This window comes from Mirounga angustirostris, unplaced genomic scaffold, assembly GCF_029215605.1.
Source record: "Mirounga angustirostris isolate CCGP_5_RB_7025 unplaced genomic scaffold, mMirAng1.0.hap1 SCAF_8, whole genome shotgun sequence".
NCBI classification, from domain to species: domain Eukaryota; kingdom Metazoa; phylum Chordata; class Mammalia; order Carnivora; family Phocidae; genus Mirounga; species Mirounga angustirostris.
This window is the reverse complement of record NW_026991716.1, coordinates 73,869,271-73,892,528: the sequence shown is the minus strand read 5'-3', so window position 1 is coordinate 73,892,528 and position 23,258 is coordinate 73,869,271. Positions and strand designations below refer to the sequence as shown.

The following is a 23,258-nucleotide window of genomic DNA, read 5'->3' as shown; positions in this document are numbered from 1 at the left end:
TTACCGAAAAGCCCAGATCCCAAAGCCCCACAGAGGAGATTCTGATAGAGGAGATTTAGGGTGGGGTGCATAAATCAGGTTCTGTCTGATGCTGTCATGCTCAGAATCTTTGAGGTCCCTTTTCACACTGACCTTCTATTAAAGGACCCTCCCTTCAAGTTCTCAGTAGAATTCTCTCACATAGGGCCACCTGGGAAGGATGTGAGATAACCAAAAGGAGTTTCTGTGTGTGAGTTGTGGCCTGCTTTCTGTTTTTAGCTAACCATACTCCCTGTGGCTGGCCACCTTACACATTTGATGATGATGATGTCAACCATGACGACTAGGATAATAATAACTATAGGCAAAGTCTGGTAGGCCAGTGCTTCTCAAACGTGAATGTGCATAAGAATTATTTAGGGAGCCTATTAAAATTAAAATTCTAATTCAGTGGGTCTGGGATGGGGCCTGAAATTTTGCATTTCTAGCAAGTTCCCAAATGATGCCAATGTTGGTCAATGGATGGCACTTCAAGGCTGGCTAAGGAGAATAGAGTTTATTTCAAACTCGTTAAATATTCAGCATCTCAAAAGGTAAATAAGCAGAGTACTGGCTTCTGAAAACAGTACTAAAACCTATACAGGGAGTCAGGGATCGCTGGGCAGTGATTCATGCAAGCAGTGGGCAGGGAAAATTAGTGTCAGTGATGGTATATATGCCACCAAAACTAAAACTAAAACAGGCCATTGAGTAAATATGCCCCAAAGAAATCACGTCACAGGATTTTATGCTTGTTCATCAGGTAATAAAGACCTGCCATCTCTTTAGGTCACAGCCACGTGATTTATCCCAGTTCCACGAGGCCTGCAGTTGTTTGTTTCTCCTTTAAGTGAACATGCAACCATTCTGGAGAAGCCACAAAAGCAAGACAAGCTTTTCTGGCACACCTGGATCCCTCCCTTCCTTTTATAAATCCCAAATCATAAACACGGCAATGGAAACAGTCCCCTGCCAAGTATGGTTCTGTGGCAGAGATACCTTGCACACAAAGTTAATCATTATTTGAGCAATTAAGTAAGCAGTAACCACAGTCTCAGGAAAAACAAAAAGCAATTCTCAACTGAAAAAAGGGATAGAATCTTCATAATTGTATTCTTTATTCTTCATTTTGTGTTTATTTTATTTTATGTTAATTTTATGTTAATCACCATACATTACATCATTAGTTTTTGATGTAGTGTTCAATGATTCATTGTTTGCGTAATTGGACAGCCACATGCAGAAGAATGAAACTGGATCATTTCCTTACACCACACACAAAAATAGACTCAAAATGGTTGTAAGACCTAAATGTGAGACAGGAGTCCATCATTTTGTATTTTTATACCATTTCCTTCAGCAGACTAGGAAACAGTATTTAGGAAAATGCAGAGCCCATTTTAAGTGCTCAGTAAATACTTGAAAAATGATTAATTGAATGACAGATATCCAGATACTTTTTAAATTTAAGGCTTTTTTTAATTAGATCTCCCAAAAGTTTTAAGTAGTAAAGAAAGATAAGCAAAAATGAGAAAAAGAAAAATGGGGAGACTGGAGACAATGCATTACGTACAGCCAATATTCTCAACTGCCCACTCAAATGCATCCTCCTTTCTTCTTACCTGAAAAATCCCAAGTTAATTCAGGATTTGATACAGATCCTTTGCTCTTCATGAAGTCTGTCTCACTGCAGAGGATAAATCATATTAAGCCAGACACAGAAACCTCTTCCCCCTCTGTCAGTGAGTGTTCTAAGGATAGGCATGTGTCCCCATGCTAGCCAACAGGATCTGACATTAAGTTCTCTGGGGGCTTCTGGAAAGGATTGTCCTCTCTTGATGAAAACTGGAAAGTTCTCTGCTCTCTCACTTCCTTCTTGCTTAGGAGGATGCCATTTTAGGACATGAGGTTTGATGCTGCCACAATTTTGTGACCATAAGGCAAAAATTTATCCAAATAGTCTAACCTTATTGAGCACTGATCTGGCCCTAGAATGGGTTACCTCTTAGCTCCTTGTTATGGGAGAAAAACAAACCTCAATTGTCTAAGGCACTTTTAGTGGGGTATTCCATTAGTTGTAGCTGAGAGCATATTACTAATACAATATGCTTCTCTTTATTTATATGTATGTTTTTTTAAATCTAATTCAGACTTCCCAAAAAAGAACAATTCATAAATCCATGGTTAACAAGTTTTTTGAGGTAATCATTTATTGGTTTGAGTTGTAAATTCTGGATTATAAATTGACACCCATAAAAGTGTTAGCTGAACCTAAGTGACTACCATGAAATGTGGGGGGGAAATCCATACAAGTTTTAATAGAGGTAGTCACTTATATTTTCATTCATTCAACAAATATTTAACTGATACATTCTAGATCAAAGCCATGTTAGGCACTGGAGAGACAAAACAGCTAAATTCCCTCTTCACAGAGCTGACATTCTAATGGGGCAGAGAGAAAATTCACAAATTTATAACTATGATTAATAACACCAAGGGGAAAAAAACCTAGAATGATTATGGAAAGAGCAACTGCAGTGTTATCTTTAACTTTTTTACTTTTCTTCTTTCTTTCTTTCTTTTTTTTTTTTTTTAAGATTTTATTTATTTATTTGAGAGAGAGAATGAGATAGAGAGAGAGCATGAGGGGGGAGGGTCAGAGGGAGAAGCAGACTCCCTGCCGAACAGGGAGCCCGATGCGGGACTCGATCCTGGGACTCCAGGATCATGACCTGAGCCGAAGGCAGTCGCTTAACCAACTGAGCCACCCAGGCGCCCTACTTTTCTTCTTTCTTTTTTGAGATGGGGGGATTGGAGAGCAAAGAGAGAGGAAGAGAGAGATCCTAAGTAGGCTCCACTCCTGGTGTGGAGCCCGACAAAGAGCTCAATCTCACAACCTGAGATCATGAACTGAGCCGAAATCAAGAGTCCCACGCCTAACCAACTGAGCCACCTAAGCATCCCTGCAGTGTTGTCTTTAAACAAGTTTGTCAGGGGAGGCTGAGACTGATGTAGGAACCTAAAAGTCTAGTGGGGTGTCAGTCAATCCAAAGGGCTGCCATTTCCCCACAGAGCAACAATTGATAAACCCAATTGCCAGGGTATTGGGGGCTGAGCAAGTAAAAGGATATGATCACAAGAGGCAGGAAACATAACAAGCTTTATTGGGCAGTGTTTGGACAGGGTTGCATGACAGGGTTCATCCCTCACTGCAAGTAACTGTACAGAGGCTAGAGTTCAGGCAAAGGAAAGGCTAGTCAGAAGAGGGGGGGGCTTAGTGTCTAGGTGATACTACTCAGCATGGCAGGGTCGTACAACTCCAAAGGGCCATAGCAGCATGGGGCCTTAGAACTGCAATGACCTGTCTTATAAATAGATAACAGCTGTTGAGGGAGGTTTCACAGCATATGCAAAGCAACCAGTCTCTAAATAGCCAAAAATGTGCTTCTTTGACCTATTTTTAAAATAACTGGTAAGTGTAAAACTTTGGGTTTGGCACCGGTAGGATTTTGAGCTACTGCGTCTCAGCCAGCAGTGGGGAAATACCTAGGGGCCAACACACAGAGGCCATCTTTGGGTCATTTACATAACACCAACCTATTGTTTTCAAGTAAGGACTGGCAAAAACAGTAACTGACATATAGTAGTTCTTTTTTTTTTTTTTTAAGATCTTATTCATTTATTTGAGAGAGAGAGGAGAGCACTCGAGCCCTTGCACATGGTGGGGGAGGGGAGGCAGAGGGAGAAGCAGACTCCCCACTGAGTGGGGAGCCTGACACAGGCTCCATCCCAGGACCCATGAGATCAGACCTGAGCTGAAGGCAGCTGCTTAACCAACTGAGCCACCCAGGCGCCCCTAACATATAGTAATTCTGATAAGCCCAAACATGACTTAAAAAATAGTTATTTGTCAGCCAGAAAGAAAAGAGTTCTAAAAACTTTCCTAATTGGCCTAGAAAACAAGGTGAAGAAAAGGCAAGTAAAACTGACTAGATTCTCAAGTTTCTATTTAGCTACTTGAGGGACTTGAGAAAACAGGTAGAAGTCAGCTGCCTTTCATCTCCAGGTATGGCAGAAACAGCATGTTTAAAGGAACAACTGAAAAAAGTATAGTTCTATCAAGGTTCTCAGTGAATTTTACTTTTGATTAGGCTGGGAACACTAAGAAACAAAGACACTAGATCCAAGTGATTCCATTCAATACAGAGCTGAGAGGACCTTGAGGTCTATGTATCAATGAGGAAACTGGGCTCAGAAAAGTTAATGACTGTTGAAATTCAGGTTGCTAATTAGGGATAGCCTGAAACTTCACTTCTTGACTTCCAGCCCTGGACTTCACAAACCCTAGCAAACCTCTGTTGGTTATATAATCTAATAATCTCAGCATTTTTTAGAGGAGTTGGAGTGCATAACTTTCCTTTTTTTTTAGTTGTAACCCTTTCTCTTTCAACCTACAGACACTATTGACATACAATATAAGTTAAGGTGTACAATGTAATGATTTGATACACATGTATATTGCAAAATGATTACCACAGTAAGGTTAAACTTCCCCATCCCCTCACATAAATACCATTTTTTGTGTGTGGTGATAGTATTTAGGATCTACTCTCTTAAAAACTTTCAAGTATAAAATATAGTATTGTTAATTATAGTCACTAGGCTGTATATTTGATCCCTGAAGTTATTCATCTTATAATTAGAAGTTTCTATGCTTTGACCAACATCTCCCCATTTTCCCCACCCTTCAGCCCCTGGAAACCACCATTTTCTACTCTCTGTTTCTGAGTTTGGCTTTTTTAAATTCTACATATAAGTGAGAACATACAGTATTTGACTTTGTCTAACTTATTTCACTTAGTATAATGTCCCTGTCTATCCATGTTGTTGCAAATGGCAGGATTTCCTTCTTTCACATTGTTAAGTAATACTCCATTGTGTGTGTGTGTGTGTGTGTGTGTACACACAATATATTCTTTATCTTTTCATCTGTCAAAAAACACTTAGGTTCTTCCTATATTTTGGCTATTTTAAATAATGTTGCAATGAACACTGGGGTGCAGATATCTCTTTGAGATAGTGATTTCATTTCCTTCAGCCATATCCCCAGAAGTAGGATTGCTGGATCATGGTAACTCTATTTTTAATTTCTTGAGGAATTTCCATACTGTTTTCCATGGTGGCTGCACCAATTTACATTTCCACCAACAGTTCACAGTTGTTCCCTTTTCTTCACAGCCTCACCAACACTTGTCTCTTGTCTTTTTTATAAAAGCCATTCTAACAGGTTTGAGGTAATATTTCATTATGGTTTTGATTCCCATTTCCCTGATGATTAGCAAGGTTGAACACCTTTTCATGTACCCATTGGTCATTTGTAGGTATCATTTGGAAAAATGTCTATTCTAGTCATCTGCCCACTTTTTGGGGGGGAGGGGCAAGGGGAGATGGAGAGAGAGAATCTTAAACAGGCTCCACATCCAGCACAGAGCCCAATGTTGGGCTCGATTCCACAACCCTGAGATCATGACCTGAGCCAAAATCAAGAGTTGGACCCTTAACTGAGCCACCCAGATGCCTGACTCTGCCCATTTTTTAATCTTTTTTTTTTTTCTATTGCATTGTAGGAGATCTTTATATATTTTGAATATTACCCCTTATCAGATATAAGATTTACAAATATTTTCTCCCATTCTGTAGGTTGCTTTTTCATTTTGCTGATTGTTTCTTTTGCTATACAGAAGCTCTTTAGTTTGATGTAGTCTCATTTGCTTTTGTTGCTTATGTTTTTGGTGTCATATCCAAAAACCATTGCCTTGACCAATGTCAAAAAGCTTTTTCCCTAATGTTTTCTTCTAGTAAAGTACATTTGCAGTTCTTACATTTAAATCTTCAATCCATTTCAAGTTGATTTTTGTGAGTAGTATAAGATAATGGTCTAATTTTGTTCTTTAAATGTGAATATCTACTTTTCCCAGCACCAGTTTTTGAAGAGACTATCCTTTCTTCATTGAGTGTTCTTGGCTCCCTTGTCAAATATTAGTTGACCATGTGTGGATTTATTTCTGGGCTCTCTATTCTGTTCCTTTGGTCTATGTCTGTTTTTATGCCAGTACAATACTGTTTTGACTACTATGATTTTATAATTAAGTTTGAAGTGAGGAAGTGTGGTGCCTCCAGCTTCATTCTTCTTTCTCAGGATTGCATTGACTATTAGGGGTCTTTTGTTGTGCCATACAAATTTTAGGAATTTTTTTTCTATCTCTGTGAAAAATGCCGAATTGGATAGGGATTCCAAAATTGGAATTTTGATAGGGATGGCATTGTGTTTGCAGATCACTTTGGGTAGTGTAGACATTTTAACAATAGTAATTCTTCCAATCCATGAACACAAGATATCATTGTATTTCTTTGTTTCTTTGTCAAGGCTTTTCATCAATGTCTTATAATTTTCAGTGTACAGGCTGTTCAGCTCCTTGGTTAAATTTATTTGTATTTTATTACTTTTGATTCTAATGCAAATGTGATTGTTTTCTTTATTTCTTTTTCAGATAGTTCATTGTTAGTGTATAGAAACACAATTGATTATTATATATTGATTTTGTTGTATCCTGCAACTTGACTGAATTCATTGATTAGTTCTAACAGTTTTTTGGTAGAGTCTTTAGGATTTTCTATATGTAAGATCATATCATCCTCGGAGACAATTTTATTTATTTCTTTCTGATCCAGATAACTTTTGTGTTTTTGTTTTGTTTTGTTTTGTTTTTTTATTGCCTAATTGTTCTGGCTATACTTCCAATACCATGTTGAATAGGAGTGGTAAGAGTAAGCACCCTGTCTTGTTGCTGATCTTAGTGGAAAACTTTTCAACCTTTCATCATTGAGGATGACGTTAACTGTGGGTTTGTCTTATATGGCCTTTACACTGAGGTATGTTCCTTCTATACCTAATTTGTTGAGAGTTTTAATTATGAAAGAATGTTGAATTTTAATTATGAAAGGATGTTGAATTTTTCTGCATCTATTGAGATGATTATATGTTCCTTATCTTTTATTCTATTAATGTGGTATATCACATTTATTGATTTGTGTATGTTGAAGCATCCATGCATACCAGGGATGAAACCCACTTGACCATGGTTTATGATTTTTTTAATGTGTTGTTGAATTTGGCTCGCTGGTATTTTTTTGAGAATTTTTGCATCTGGGAAACTGGGTTCATGAGTGCCTGCCTGGAGCTTAGGTTTGCAAAGGCTGATTGGGACCTTGGGACCACTGGAGCCAGCAAGTGCCATGGTGAGTGGGGGGGCTGATATAAAACTTTTTAAAGATATATTTTAGGTATTTGACTTTATTGGGATTTTTTCTAAAGCTAACAATTAATGTAGAGTTGATTTGTTAGCGATGATGGTTATATATATTTTTAAGATTTATCTATTTATTTTAGAGAAAGAGAGAGCACGAGTGTGAGCAGGGGGAGGGGCAGAGGAGGAGAGAATCTCAAGGAGACTCCATGCCAGGTGCAGGGCTCGATCTCACAACCCCGAGATCATGGCCTAAGCTGAAACCAAGAGTCTGATGCTCAATCAACTGAGCCAGCCAGGTGCCTCCATGGTTATATTTTTTAACATATTCTGTAAGTGTCTTCTTTCAGAAGAAAGCGAGGGTAGCTCAATTAAAAGCTATCAGATACACAGATGCTCTGTTGGGGCCATTTAATGGCAAAACACCCTTAGCCTGAGAGTCTGGAAATAAGCACTCTGTAGGAACAAACATTTAAAACACAACTGGAGTATGCCTTTCATGCATTAATTTCTTGTGACAACAAATGAACTTAATGTAAGCCATTCTGCACCCTTAAAAAGTTCATCCTTTAAAATATAGGTGTAAGCAGAATTTTATCAGAAGAATGCACTAATCTTTCTTCCTTATTTGAGCTGAACTTCCTTTTTTTTTTTTTTAAGATTTTATTTATTTGACAGAGAGAGACACAGCGAGAGAGGGAACACAAGCAGGGGGAGCGGGAGAGGGAGAAGCAGGCTTCCCACCTAGCAGAGAGCCCGATGTGGGGCTCGATCCCAGGACCCTGGGATCATGACCTGAGCTGAAGGCAGACGCTTAATGACTGAGCCACCCAGGCGCCCCTGAGCCGAACTTCCTTTCAAAGCATCCTTTTGAAAAGTTTGGTCCATTTTTACTGTTTATAGACATAAATCTTATACTGAGAGCTTGGTCATAAGGCAGAACAAGTCCTTCCACATTTAAATCTCAGTCACAGCATATTAGCTAATGTAATTCTGGATGCTGCACAGGTAATCCCAAAAATCTCAATTCCTAACACAAAAGAATTCATTCTAGTAAAACCTAATAGTGTATGCTATGAGTGGTCTCCCATGAAGTAATATAGTAACCCAGAAACTTTTCATCCACCATTCCCGAAGATAAGAGTCATCAAACTTTTTCTGTAAAGAAGAGCTAGTAATTATTTTAGCCTTTGTGGGTCTAAACAATCTTTATTGCAATGACTCAAATCTGTTGCAGTGTAAAAACAGCCATAGACAATAACTAAACAAACAAGCATGACTGTGTTCCAGTAAAACTTGATTTACAAAAATAGATGGTGGATTGGATTTGACCCTCAGGCTGTAGTTTGCCAACCTCTGCCCTAGAACTTCAGAGTGTTTTATGTTTAGCCAACTGACAAGGAAAGAGAGAGCATAGATGATTGTGCTAGAGTTCTGGTGAACCAGGCCTGAAATAGGCAGACGTAACCTCAGTTTCCATTGCACTGGCCAAACCTCAATCATACGACCACACAAAGTAAGACTGAGAACAGTAGTCTCACTGTTTGTCAAGAGATAGAAGAAATGACATTGTTAACATACAGCAATTCTGCCATGGCATTCTTATTGCCAAATATCAACTTTACGGTGCCTCTTATCTATAGAACACATTTACCAGACTCCCAATCTCTCCCACCTCAACCCCGGCAAAAGGTCCCTCCAAAGCCACATTCAGTCACTGCAACCAGTTCAAAAGGCAGGTTCTCCCTCTGAAGCACAGTCTTTCTGTCAGCTCTATCAGGTGGCTCCTTGTGGCCCAGCAGCTAGGACATTAAAAAAATAGTGACTTAAGAACTAAATATCAAGTTGTCTGTCCGCTCTTGTACAAACATTCAATATACAATGGTGAACTAGGGCCATGATATTGATAATAAAATCCCCCATTCAAAATAAGAATGTAAGGCACATAGCAGTTCTTGGTGAATGGGAAAAAAAATCCTGCTGGGCAGCCATACCGAAGGCCCTCAACCCTGGGATTTGGGAAGTTTCTTACTTGCAGACTGATTCTGCTCTCTAGAAGGTACTTCTTTGTTCATTAGTTTCCATGGCTACAGACACTACCTTGGGAAATTCTTCTTTGTCCATTCATCTCCAAGGCCATGACTAAAAGGGATATCTGTAGACTGTGCATCTTTTGCAGCCCACTTCCTGCCCAAGGTTGTTTTAAAGTCTCTAACCAGTCCCAAACTTAGAACATGCTTTCTTTGGCAGTAGATTCCCTTAAAAAATCTTGTAGGATTAAAGCCACTTCCAGTCAGCTTTAAATGCCAAATAATCACATCCAAAATTCTTTCTCAGACATAATTCTCCAACCTGTCTTATTTCTTACCTTCTTCACCCCATGCCCTTCTTTCTCTTTCCCTCTCTGTCCTCCCCCTCTCGTTGTTCTCTCTCTCTCTCTCTCTCTCTCACACACACACACACACACACACACAATTTAAGATGATTACATCTGTCTGAAAAAATAGAGTTTGGTGGGAAGGTAACACCACTAAATAAGTTACTGTTTTTATCTGAGAAGTCTTGCTGGTCTTTTTCATTAAAGCCCTTTTAATCTTAAATCTTCTGAGAAGTAGTTGCTGTTTCCAACCTGTAAGGCCCTAATACCTAAAATTTCTCCATTCCCTTGATTCGCTGTTTGAGAACTAGCCAAAACTTGGTCTATTTCTTATTATAATGTTTTTCTCAAAATAGTCAATAAGAGTCAATATAATCATAGACCCCCCTCATTTGTGATAGAGCTATAGGGTCCTAGGCAAATATATGTCTTCCAACTCATCACAGGTGATATTTTTATCAAACATTTTGCCATGGTACAACAGAGCTCTTCAGTCTTCTAGGCAACCATATCTCTTCTTTGCCTTCCACCACCTGACCCTCAAACCAATGATGCACATTTTAATTTTTTGTGTTTATCAGCATCCTACTTTAGTATTAGCTGCAGTGAAAGATAATCTCAGTGGACTCAAAGAAGTTTATTTCTCTCACATGTAGTATAATCATGTGTTGAACAGGCAACCTTCCATGCAGAGATTCAAGTGCTCAGACTCCTTCTATCTTGTATCTCCACTATCACCTGTGACCAGAAAGTCCCGAGCTTCTGGCCAGAGATGAGGAATAGAGAAAGAGATGGTTGTGCTGGAAGGCTTTGCAATCAAACTTAAAAGTACCCATAATCTACCCACATTCCAGATGCCAGAACTCAGTCATTTACTATGTACCAAAAGCTATAGGAGATGAGTTCTGGCACACACATAGCAGTCCCTGCCTCAGACAACTTTAATACTGCTCCCATCATATAATTGGAATATAGATCTCATTATCCTAGAAAATAGGCTGGGAGATCTGGCATAATCAGAAATCAACAATTTTAAGTTCAGGACTTTGAAATCTTAGAGTTAGCAGAGGAACTGCAGAGACCAGACAGTCCAACTATCTCATATTACAGATTAATAAGCAAAGGCTCAGATGGGCATAAGGAATCGGTGATAGGTATAGGACTAGAACATTGGTCTCCCCCTACTCAGGTCAGTGCTGTCTTTAATATGCCTCCCTGCCTTATTTCTTCCTAAAGTTGTTAACTTGCTGTAGGCTAATGAACAAAAATGGGATTTTTTTTAAACTTTTTTACATACAACTTTTAGTAGATACAAGAAATAAAATGGCATTCCATCAGAAGACAAATAAAATTCTTTGGTCAGAATTTCAGTGGGAATTAGGTTGGTTTATGTGGTCCTAGAGGAGATATATTTTACTCCAAAGAGGAGATAATCTCAATTTGGTCTGAATACTGTTTGTCAGAATTTTTCAATCTGTTTGAAGCTAGAAGATCATTCAGATGCCAGCCCTTTATCTATGTCATTTGCAAATATCTTCTCCCATTCCATGGGTTACCTCTTAGTTTTGTTGACTGTTCCGTTTGCTGTGCAGAAGCTTTTTATCTTGATGAAGTCCCAAAAGTTTATTTTTGTTTTTGTTTCCTTTGCCTTTAGAAATGTGTCTTGAAAGAAGTTGCTGTGGCTGATGTCAAAGAGTTACTGCCTATGTTCTCCTCTAGGATTTTGATGGATTCCTGTCTCACATTTAGGTCTTTCATCCATTCTGAGTTTATCTTTGTGTATGGTATAAGAGAATGGTCCAATTTCATTCTTCTGCATGTGGCTGTCCAATTTTCCCAGCACCATTTATTGAAGAAACTGTCTTTTTTCCAAACAGAGGATCATTCAAATGAAAGCAAAGAAGAACTATAGCTTTTGTAAAACTAAACAAAAATGAAGTAAAGAAATGCTTGCGAAAACTTCAGGAAACATCAAGGGGTAATAACTAGCAGAGACTAATTGTTGAAAGAATTAAGAACCAGCTGTACCCTTCCGCTTTGAGCTCTTGTCCAAATCTACAAATAATGGTTTCTTCCCTGCCTCCCTTCTGGGATTCTGGTTAGGGCAAAATGATTATATATACAAGTGATTTGCAAGTTGAAAATCAATGTGCAAGAGAAAGATATCATCTTCAAATGATCAGTAATAAATCTTCTACTTTAGTCTTTAAATATCCGTTAAACTATTGTAGCCTATATGTTCCTCAGAGAGCACATATGCACATAGATAATTTGCTAGATTGTTACTGTTTCCATAATTATTGTTTGCTATAGAAGTGTATCTAAACTAAATTTCCAAAACTTTCTCTTAGGTAATTACAAGAGCAACTATTGATCATCAGAAATACAAAGCATACTTTTAGAAAGGTATTTACAAAATGCAAAATGTATTCAGCTATTATAAATTTTTAAAAAGCTATCAAGGCTAATTAAAGAGTAATAAATGTCATTTAAGAGTGAGGTCTTGGTAAAGCAAATAACAAGATTGATGAAAGATGTATTTGACTACAAATGTCCAAAAGTAAGAAAGGAAGGTGATAACCTAGCAAAATGGTCAAACAGTAATGGGTAGAACCAAGAAACTTAAGCTAATAGTAGCAATTTGGTTGATTAAGAAGTCTGTGGATTCAGAAAATAATCCCTCTTGAGAATTACTCTACATGCCAGTGGATTGGGTTTCGTATTTTCACAGGTTGGTACAAAATACCAAAGACAACATTAAAGAACTGGCCTTTACTGTCAGAGGAACAGATTATATGGTGTTTAAGGGTCTTTACCTTCTGTCATAGATTTTACAATAAAGTATAATTTATAATGTAGAAAGATGGGTTCCATCTATAGCCTGACTCAGAAGAATTGATTCAGAAGAAAACTAATATTGACGAGTTTCCTAGTCCTTATCCAATAAGGCAACCCTCATTTGTTCCCCCATTCATATCTCTAATTCAAAAATCCATAGAATTTTCTGAATTCTTAGGTTCCAACCTGGAAAAATGCCACGTCCCTGATATCTGTCTGGACACAGACCTAAGCCTCCACAGAAATGTTGGCCCTGCTCATGGTGGTGCTCTATGGAGACACCTCTCTCAAACTGTGCCTCCTTGAGTCAGACTACCTATTTTAATTTCAGACAAATACTTTAATTTCAGACAAATCATCTTCAATATCTATGAAAAAGGGCCTCAATGCAATGGAACACCAGCAGATAGTCAAGACAAATGGATTTTTCTTAAAAAAAAAAAAAATGTGGTGAAGGGCCAATTTGTATTATGAATCCTTCTACCTACAGGCAGTCACAGGTAGGCCTCCAGTTGTCCACTTGTCAGCTTCTATGTGTGCCCATATAAGAGTGAGTCCTTTTGATAATATTACTTGGAACTCTGAACAACATTTTTGGTATGACTAATTATGGTTGCCAAAGCTTCTAGAAAATAACAAGAGATCTTCATGCTTGTTGCACCTAAAAATAAAGGAAAGACAGAGATGAAAACAAACATATTAAGATACAATTCCCTTTTCATCAGGGATTCAAACCAAATGAAATAGTTTGGCTCAAATTTTGTTCAGGAGACATTCTGACATTTCAGCTTTCTTCCAATTCAGTGATTTGGGGGAAAAAAATATGCAGGCTCAGTTCTGGCTCAAACCAGTTCAATTGTGGGGGGAAAAATGATGCATTTATGATTTAATACAAAAGCAATATTTGGGTTTAGTTCAAGATTTGGAAAATTAGTATGGTTCATTCCAGTTTAACGTTTGATTCAAGTTACTATTTTTAACTGTTCATTTTATGTTACGGCCCAAAGGAAAAAAATATATGTATTAACTATTGTCAGAGGGAAAATAGGGGGATACTGTTAATGGCTTTGAAAGGAGCCAAGAGTCTCATTTTAGTGTGCAAATTAAGCATAGAATTTCTGTTGTCTGTCACATCATTTAAAGTACATAAACCTACATTTTCCAAAAAACTCATAGAATAAACCTTAGGCACCTTTTTTATTAAACATTTGCTCCATCTCTCTTCTCACAAAGCAACCAAGAAAATTTCTAGCTAGTCTTTTCTAGGTACTTCTAAATTAGAAAATCTTAACTCATTATTTCTCTTATAAACTAAGATTATGCATAGAAATGTTATATATAAACTTTATATCTACTGATATATATATGAATTTGATATCTATGTATACACACATGTATACATACACACACATATGCACACATATATAAAGGGTAGTAGAGAAGGAAGAGTTTTGGGTTCACTGAGAGCAAAAGAAAGGCAAGTGAGCCAAGGAAAAGAGATTGATTTAATGGCTGGGGGTATCTAAGGCTTTTTCTTATATCAAGACCCAATACTTAGAATGTTATTCTATAAGTACATTTGGTGAGGTGATTTATTGAGCTATAAATGTGTGATTTGTTTGCATAGAATTTTCCTTCTTCCATTCAAGAAGGCCTCTCTTTTCCTAACTTTGAGCTCAATGAATAGATTTTCTCCTGGAATGGGAATAAAGGAAGGAGATAAAGTTGAGGAAAATAGAAAAGCATCATTAAAGATCAATAGAATAGCCCCTGCTCCAAACAATATCCCAGCAATGTGGCATAGGAAAATGGCACCATGGTACAACCCCAACCCACATCCACAGTCCCACCCCAGGCCCCCTTTAGAAAGAAAGTAGCAGAACCCCCAAAGCTTCAAGATACTGCAAATCTGTATTAGTTTTCTATTGCTGTTATAACAAATTACCACAAACTGGGCAGCTAAAACACAAATTCACTATCTTATAGCTCTGGAGGTCAGAAGTTCCAGATGGATTTCACTTGGCTAAAATCAGTGTCAGCAGAGAAAGTCTACATTCTTTTTGGAGGTTCTAAGAGAAAATCCATTTCCTTGCCTTTTTCAACTTGTAAAGACCATCTTCTTTCTTTGGCTCGTGGCTCTGTCCTCCATCTTCAAAGCCTTCCTCCATCTTAAAAGCCAGCAGCCTAGCATCTTTGATTCTCTCTCTGACTTCTGCTTCCTTTGTCACATCTTGTTTTCTAACTGTGATCCTCCTGCCTCCCTCTTGTAAGAGCCCTTGTGATTACACTGGGCCCATCTGGATAATCCAGGCTTGTATATGAATGCATCAGGGGTTGTCATGATGAACTGGAGACTCAAGGCCCTCGGCCAATCTCCATATACTTGTAAGTCTTGGGATTCTTGTATAACACTCAAAGGGAAAGGAAGCCACATTAATAACGAAAATGTGAGTGGAGTCAGAATTATGTTAAGATAAAGAAAAATTACAAATGTGACAGTTCTTGTTTGTAATTTTTATGCCTACAGCATATAGTTTTATTTTTCTTCCCTAATCACATTACCTCTCAGTCATCACCATTGCAACTCATTTACTATAATCACATTGACAATTAACAAGTATCTACTAAGCACCTATTATGCATAGAGCACTATAACAAGGAATTGTAAATAATGCAAAAGAATTAGAAAACAGGCATCCTTCTCAGGAAGTAATATGTATGAAAACTATAAGTGAGGGCACCTGGGTGGCTCAGTTGGTTAAGCGACTGCCTTCGGCTCAGGTCATGATCCTGGAGTCCCGGGATGGAGTCCCACATCAGGCTCCCTGCTCAGCAGGGAGTCTGCTTCTCCCTCTGACCCTCCCCCCTCTCATGCTCTCTCTCTCTCTATCTCATTCTCTCTCAAATAAATAAATAAAATCTTTAAAAAAAAAACTATAAGTGAGATTATTTACGGGAAAAAGAAGATAAGACTATGTAGCTTGCTAAAGTATATTCTGCAAATAGTAAGTGTTCCTGGACACTCAGATCCTTCCCATCCTCACTGACTTGGTATTTTGCCTTGCAGACTTCACAGTATTTCCTACAAGGTATTCCATGAAAGAGAACTTCTCTGGTCAAGAAAGTTTAGGAACATACTGACCCACCATATTTAATTATTGCAGCAATAGCCCAGAGAAGTTCTACACTAAAGAAATCACTTTTTACTTTATTTCTAAACATATTTATGCCTGCAACCCTTTTCCTCATAACCCTTACCAACATCCCTCTTTGAAAATGCTGATTTAGTGAAATCATGGTCCTTCCTAGGCCATTCATAAAAATGTTTATATTTAAAAACCCAAGCTTCAGCACTACCTACTGGATATTTAATAAATGTTTGCTGAATCATGTGAATATCTAGCGAGATGAATGCTCATCTCTTCAAAACTTTTATTTCCTGTATTTATCAGTTCCATACCAAAATAAGACCAATTCCCTGCAACTCTATGTTTTACCACCTTTAGGATTAAAAATTATCCAACTTTTTGAAACTCTGAATAGATTATATACACTGGTCCTCCTTATGTATAGATATATTTGGAGACAGCATGTTATGGAAAAATAAAATGTTGCAGTCTCCTCCCAGCTCTGCCGTTAACTATGCTGCTAACATGCAAAGCTCATGACCTTCTGGCACTCAACATGCTCACTGGTAAAACAAGAGGATTGAACTACATGGTCTCCAAGGCCCCTTACACCTCTATTCTTTATGCATAGTCTTTATCTAGATACTCATTTCTCAAAGAATTTCAACATAGGGGGCAAGAATTACTTCTCTTGAGGAAACAATACTATCTTCCCACCCCAATATCCCCCACCTCCAGTAAGTTGTCTGTGTTCAACAACACTACTTTTTATCATAGATCCTATCAGCTTTCCTGGTGTGATTGCCAGGGAAAGATCTCTGCTTTAGTGCAGTTTATAATCTTACTGAGTATATGAAATGAATTATGCTCCCCTCTCCAAAATTCATATATTAAAGCCCTTACCCCCAATGTGACTATATTTGGAGATAGGGTCTTTAAGGAGGTAATTAAGGTAAATTGAGGCTGTTGGAGTATGGCCCAATGCCAATAGGACTGGTGTCTTTATAACAAGAAGAAGAGACACCAGGGCTATACATACACAGAAAAAAGGCCATGTGAGGACACAGTGAAAAGACAATCATCTGTAAGCCAAAGAGAAAGGCCTTAGGAGAAACCATCCCAGGGGCACCTTGATGCTGAATTTCCAGCCTCCAGAACTGTGAGAAAATAAATTTCTGTTGTTTGAGCTACCAGTCTATGGTATTCTGTTATAGCAGCCTGAGCAGACTAATACATTGAATAAGTATAATCTATATGCAAACAAGAAGCAAAGAGTAAACAATATATGACTCAACATAATCAAATAAGATGTGCATACTTTTATTCGTAGATGGCTTCTATTTGCTAGCTAGAATAATTAGTATGGAGGTAACAGTTTATTCTACACTCACTCATCTATGTGAGGTGATCATATTGAGCATTTTCAACTGTATGCACTAAAACTGACAAGAAGCTTTTCCTGGGCATAGTACACAAGGAAAACAAAGCAGAAAGTGGCACAAACTTCTCTCCCAACCCATTTTCAACATCCCTGGTCCTGAGGTGGGCTGACTAATGGGACCAATGTTTTCCCTTGGTATGGATGTAGTTAACAATGGGTATGATTTTACTAATACCCCTTTAACTTGGGAACTGTGAGTCCTCTTCTTAATTGGTTTATTCAAAAAGAAGTCAGAAGAGTCAATATGGTCTTGTAGTATCATCTGAGCAAGTAAGTTATGGTTCTCAGCCACCCACTTTCTCCCTCTCTCCACCCATCCCTCCCTGCCTCCTGCCCTTACAGCAGGACCCCCACTGTTGCAATCTCCCAAGGATGGGCTGCCTAAAGCAAGGGCTTGCTTGCATTGACTTATTTTCCCCCAAAGACCTACTCAGAGCAGTGGCTATATACTTATTATAGGTTTGGCTATATTATCTTGCTCAGGGACACAAAATTTAAATAATATGAACAATTAAACCACCATGTTGACGGTATTCCTTGATGTTTTTTCCATTTCTAAGCATGCTCATACTTGCTTTCACATCCATTACCCCTAAGGTTGGTAAGCACAGCATTATTTAGGAACCTCCTCAGACAGTTCTGGATATGCATGCTCTATAACACCTAGCACAATGTATTACACAGAACTCAAAAAATATGTGTGGATCAAATTTTTAAAAACAGAAGAACTGTATTTAAAAACATTTCACTTTGTTCTCATGTCTGTATATAAAGTATTTTAACAGATTTTATTTAAAAAGCCAGCTTTGATTTAAAACTTGTTATTTGCAGGCACTCTTTATTCCAAAGGCAAAAGCTTTTGGTCCTCACTTACAGACTATAGACATTCAGCATCTTGACTTTACACACGTTTCTAACAGCAACAGCAAAAGGAAGTTGGAAATGGGGAGTTTGATGAAGACAGATCTCCTGAAGGTAGAAAGCATGAAAGTGTTCAGTACCTAAAAAGAAGGGAGACAAAGAAGAGGGGAGGGGCGTGCACAAGCACCCAGAACTCTAAAAGCAGAATAGCAGTGAGCCATTTCATGTAACGGTGGACAGCTCTCTATATTCCATTAGCTCTTAAGGGCTTCACTGAAGAGCAGCTTTTCATCGAGTGTGACTGAGTCACCGAGAATGTCTAATATCCATTAACAGTCTGTGTATTGGCAGGCAGGGAAAAAGCAATCCAACCAAGTGGTTAAGAAGCAAGTTTATGTACTTTATCTTTTTTGAAGAATCTTTTATGTATTATTTGAGACAGAGAGATACAGAGAGAGAGAGAGCAGGAGCAGTGGAGAGAGGCAGAGGAAGAGGGAGAAGCAGACTCCCTGCTGAGGGGCTTGATCCCGGGACCTGGAGATCATGACGCTTAACCATCTGAGCCACCCAGGCGCCCCAAGTTTATGTATTTTTAAAAAAGAAAATTTTAGTTTCTGGAAATTTACTTTACTTCCTGAAAATGATGGAAACTAAAGTATTATTAAAATTATAGAAAGAAATCAAACTTTACTTAAAAAGTGCACAGGCATATGAAAAATGTCCATTGTGATTTATATTAAAAAATACATTTTTTGTCTTCTATCCCATGCATGGCACAGAACAGCTAAATCCCTGGAATTTCCTAAGTATGGACAGCATAAAAGTATCCTTTTTTATGTTAATGGAATGGGGAAAGCACCTTAGGATGGGAGCTGGTCACCAGAGGATACAACCATGTGACTAGAGGGTTGGAACTTTCAGTTCTCTTCTCTGGGGAGGGAAGGGGAGGGACTGAAGATCGACTTCAATCACTGTTGGCCAGTGATTTAACTAGTCATGCGTAACTAATGAAGCCTCCATAAAAACTCAAAAGGGCAGGGTTCGGAGATCTTCCAGGTTGGTGAACACGTTGAGATTTGGGGAGAGTGGTGTGCTCAGAGAGGACATGGAATATAGCAATCTACTGAGTACATTGGTTTTCTGAGTTCTGTGAGCCAATCTAGCAAACTAATTGAACCCAAGGAGGGGGCCCTGGGAACCTCAGATTTATAGCCCATTTGTCAGGAGCAGAGATAACAATCTGGGCTTACTATTGGCATCTAAAATAGGGGGAGTCTTTTGGGACTGAGCCCTAAGCCTGTGGAATCTGCTGCTATCTCCGGGGAGATAGGGTCAGAACTGAGTTGATTTGTAGGACACTCAACTGGTATCAATTCAGGGAGAACTGCCTCATGGTATGGTGGAAACCTCTCAACACATAATGTTGGAAATGAGTACAGAACCCATACCAAGTCATTGTATATTCATTTTTTCCATTTAATATATTAGTGTGAGCCATTTCTTTTTATATTAATGTTACCTTTTTGTCTGTTTGTTTTAAGTAAATCCTAATTACACTGAAATTAACACACTGGGTAAATAATTTATTTCTATTATTTCATAGGGAAAAATTCAAAAAGTTTACCACTGTCCTTCCAAATAGTTTTAAAGGATTTCTCTTCTGGAGCTTTTCCAATCCCAGCTATGGAAAATTAATTTCAAAGTGACCAATTCCAAATGATAGAGAACAAACTGAGGGTTGAGGAAGGGAGGTGGTTGAGGAAGGGGCCAGATGGGTGATGGGTATTAAGTAGGGCACTCATTGTGATGAGCACTGGGTGTTGTATATAAACACTGAATTCTACTCTTAAAACCAATATTGCACTGTATGTTAATTAACTAGAATTTAAATTTAAAAAAAGAAAAAAGATACAAATAAATAAAAATAAAATTACTATAAAAATAATAATTAAAAGAAAAAAACAAAGTAATCAACTCCAGCAGCTTTTTGTGAACACCAAAATGTTGTCAGCTCTCTGGGTAGCCTCACAGCAGTGCTGCATCCTTCAGCATAATGGACACTGGTTCAAAGTAAGGAGTTAGTACAGGAGAAGGCAGCCAGTGTGCTTGGTGTAGGCCCACCTCCTGCCAAACAGTAAGCCTATCAGGGGAAACGGGTGTGATGGCAGACAAACTCTGATCCTAATCAAGAAACCAGAGATTTACCAGCTCCAGAACTGGCTGTAGGTTTATGGGAAAGGAATTTGATTTTTTAAGACACCTTCATTTGGGATTCTAGATTCAAAGAAGAACCCTCTGAAACAGAATACATCTAAACATCATCTGAGATTATCAGTGAAATTCTGGCCCCAGAGGCGCAAAAGAGCTTTAAGCATCATTTGGGATGATGTGGAACAGGAAAGATATTTTTCTCTGCACGGGCAAAAGAGGTGAGGCTGAAGATGCTGAGTGTTTTGTTGATTCATTCTTTTTCCTCCTATTGCTTAATAGATATAGGGTTTCCATCTGGGGCAATGAAAAAGGTCTGGAACTACAGAGTGGTGATGGCTGCACAACATTGTAAATGTACTTAATGACACTGAATTGTATGCTTTAAAATGGTTAAAATGATATATTTCATGTATGTGTACTTCACCACAAAAAAAACCCCACTATGCACATGAGGGTCTCACATGTGGTTCTCCCCCTAATGCCCCATAAACACACACACACACACACTTAAGAGTTTTTAAAAAGTAGACTAAGGTTGACTTCAGAGCCCTTTTATCCACATCTCTAAACCTACTTTATTTCTTTAGATACTCTTAATTTTTTTTTTAAAAAGTTTCTTCCTTATATAAAATCTAGGTCTCTAGCCCAAGTGTCTAACTGTAGATGAATGGAAAAAGAAGATGTGGCAGAGATCTACAATGGAATATTACTCAGCCATAAAAAAGTATGAGATTGTGTCATTAGTGACAATATGGATGGACCTACAGGGTATTGTGCTAAGTGAAATAAGTCAAACAGAGAAACACAAATAAATACCATATGATTTCATTTACATGTGGAATTTAAAAAATGCATAAACAAACAAAAAACAGAATCAGACCTATAAATGGAACAAACTAATGGTTGCCAGAGAGGAGGGGAGTAGAGGGGCTGGGCAAAATGGGTGAAGGGGAGTGGGCTCCCAGTCATGGAATGAATAAGTCATGAGAATAAAAGGCACAGCATAGGGAATATAGTCAATGGTAATGTAATAGCATTGTATGGTGACAGATGGTAGCTACACCTGGAATGAGCATAGCATAATCTATAGAGTTGTTGAATCACTATGTTGTACACCTAAAAATAATGTAACATTGTGTGTCAACTATACTCAAAAAAAAAAAAACAACCTGGGTGTCTGAGTGGTTCAATGGGTTAAGCATTAGATTCTTTATTTCAGCTCAGGTCATGATCTCAGGGTTTTTGTGAGGTCAAGCCCCACATCAGACTCTGTGCTGGGCATGGAGCCTACTTAAGATTCTCTCTTCCTCTCCCTCTGCCCCACCTCTCTCTCTCTCTCTCTCAAAAAAAAAAAAAAAAATTCTTAACTTATCCAGAAATATCCTCACAGACATATCCAGAATAATGTTTGACCAAATGTGTGTGCACCCCATGACCCAGTCAAGTTGGTACATAAAATCAACCATCACACTACTCTACTGTCTGCCTAGGGCTAGCTAGTTTCAGATGAGGTCTCCTGTCTGAGAGCCTGCCTCTTCCCTAGGGAAATGATACTAGAAAGACCATCCAATATCACCACTCTGCATAATTCATGAGGGCAAAGTATTATCCTATGAGAGATCTACTAAATAGCTTACCCTCAACCAGGAACGCTTCTTTGCAACCTTTTACTCTCATTTACCTGTGCTTGCATCTGTTTTCTTTGCCTTACAGTCCCTCATCCCTAACTTCTGGTCTTGTGCCCCTTGACTCAGGGACCAGTCTCCTAACACAGATCCAATAATTCAATTTTGTCCCTATCCCAAATATTTGTATTTGAACTTTGGCTTCATTATCTTACCCCAAAGGGACCCAAAGACTTTTCAATTCAAATCACAGCCATCCTATGGCCCATGCCCATGGGCTTCTCTTGAGGCCCTCCTTTCCAAAATTGGTATTTCAACACCAACAGAAAATAAACTGTAGGAGAATGGCCACACGTCTGTGCCTGAACTGATAAAATCTGTCTGGGTTTGAGAATGATTCTATTGAAAAATCCATTTCTGTAAAAGAAAACAAAAGAAAGACATATACTGAGAGTAAGACTACAAGCAAATAAACATCACAGACATCTGCCAAGAAATGAATTGACAAGCAAGACCACCATTGAAGCTGGGCAAAGGAATCTGGAAAAGGAATTGTTTATGAACTACTGCTTCCAGATTCTGTTCCTATCACTGTGGCCTGCAACATATAACTAATAACTTCTCCATATCCTCATTTTGAAACAAGTTGACTTCGGACATTTTGTCCAGGAGAGCTGTTAAAGGTGGGAATGAGGAGGAATGAGGATGAGAATGGTGGAAGAAAGTGTGAATAATGTACTGAAGAATGGCTTAGAAGTGAAAGAGATTTGATTTCATTCAATTCTGTGTGAATTTAAGTCAGTTACTCAACTTCTCTGTGCCTCTATTTATTCTATAAAAATAGGGATAATAACACAGCAAAGAACTTCTCTGAGAATTAAATTAAATAAAATACATGCGCTTCCCAACATGCAAGCAAGAGACAGACACATACCTTAATGAGGGTGTCCTGTCCCAATTGTTATTCCTTCCTTTACTACCCTTTTACCACCCACATGCATGAAAGCTCCCAGTTCCTAGCAGAATGCCTCTAAAATAGTACCTACTTAATAAATGTTGACTTCCTTTTCCTTTTTTGCCACCATTACTAATAAGGAAGATTAAAACTATGAACCTGCTCTCATTTCTTTCACAGTGAGAAAACTCCATAGGATTCATTTCACAGCTTGTTGACCCTCATAAGTACCTGTGCTCTTCATCCTTGTTCCTCATTCTCACCTTCACCCCCTCCCTCCAAGCACACCTCTAGCTCAGGGCTTCTGATCTGACAGGCAGAGTTAGCATTCTCTGTGAGATCAAAGAAGACTGAAGACCTGATTCTGGAACCTGAACCTCTCAGCCATCAAAAAGGTTTGCCAGTGACAGTTAAATATGGAAGTGAGAACTTTTAATAACTTTTAATATAAGATCCTTGAAAAGATAGGTTCTTCTCTTCACTTCTGCAGTAGCTCC

At 38.4% G+C, this 23,258-nt stretch overlaps 1 long non-coding RNA gene across 1 annotated transcript in view; it reads right to left on the bottom strand.

Annotated features, from left to right (window-relative positions):
• Positions 1 to 2,827: 2,827 nt before the first annotated feature.
• The window catches only part of LOC135365578 (uncharacterized), a 90,844-nt gene continuing 70,413 nt past the window's right edge, over positions 2,828 to 23,258 (bottom strand). Inside the window, exon 3 of the long non-coding RNA XR_010413688.1 lies at positions 2,828 to 13,201. This is a non-coding gene — a long non-coding RNA (uncharacterized LOC135365578). The remainder of the gene's footprint in view (positions 13,202 to 23,258) is intronic.